The 471-nt window shown below is 70.9% G+C and overlaps 1 long non-coding RNA gene across 2 annotated transcripts in view; it reads right to left on the reverse strand.

Moving 5' to 3' along the window:
* The window catches only part of LOC104989174, a 24,880-nt gene that overhangs the window by 22,521 nt on the left and 1,888 nt on the right, over nucleotides 1–471 (reverse strand). The gene's annotated exons all lie outside the window — the stretch shown is intronic.

Below are 471 nucleotides of genomic sequence, written 5' to 3' on the forward strand. Positions count from 1 at the left end.
GGTGTACACGCTTGCCCTACGGGACGCTCTGCGGATCTGTGGAGAGACGAGCAGCCTCTCCGGGTGGGCAGCGGAGGAGCAGGAAAAGAAACTTTTCCCTCCCGCCCCCCGCGCATGGTCCCTACCCCGCGTCTCCCCTCCCGGCGGCTGGGAACTGCACCTGAGGCCGGGGGCGCGAGGTCAGGGCTGGACTTTGGGGAGTCGTGGGGAGGGCTGTGGGGTGACGTGCACTGGGGTTCCGTTTGCCATCGGCCTCCTAGCAGCCAGTGGCCAGGCTGGGGAGGGGGCCACGGGCGCCCCCGGCCCGGTTTCCCCCCAGACGGTGGCCGGACGCTCGGCTGCCTGCTCCTTCTGCGGAGGGTGTGACCCGGGAAGGGGGCCGCGGCACAGAGGGCTCCCCCTACGGCCACCCCCCTCAAAACACACACTCACACGCTCTGCCGCCCGAGCTGTCACCGGTCACCCCAGGCC

This window comes from Bison bison, unplaced genomic scaffold, assembly GCF_000754665.1.
Source record: "Bison bison bison isolate TAMUID 2011002044 unplaced genomic scaffold, Bison_UMD1.0 scf7180017864146, whole genome shotgun sequence".
Classification (NCBI taxonomy): Eukaryota; Metazoa; Chordata; class Mammalia; order Artiodactyla; family Bovidae; genus Bison; species Bison bison.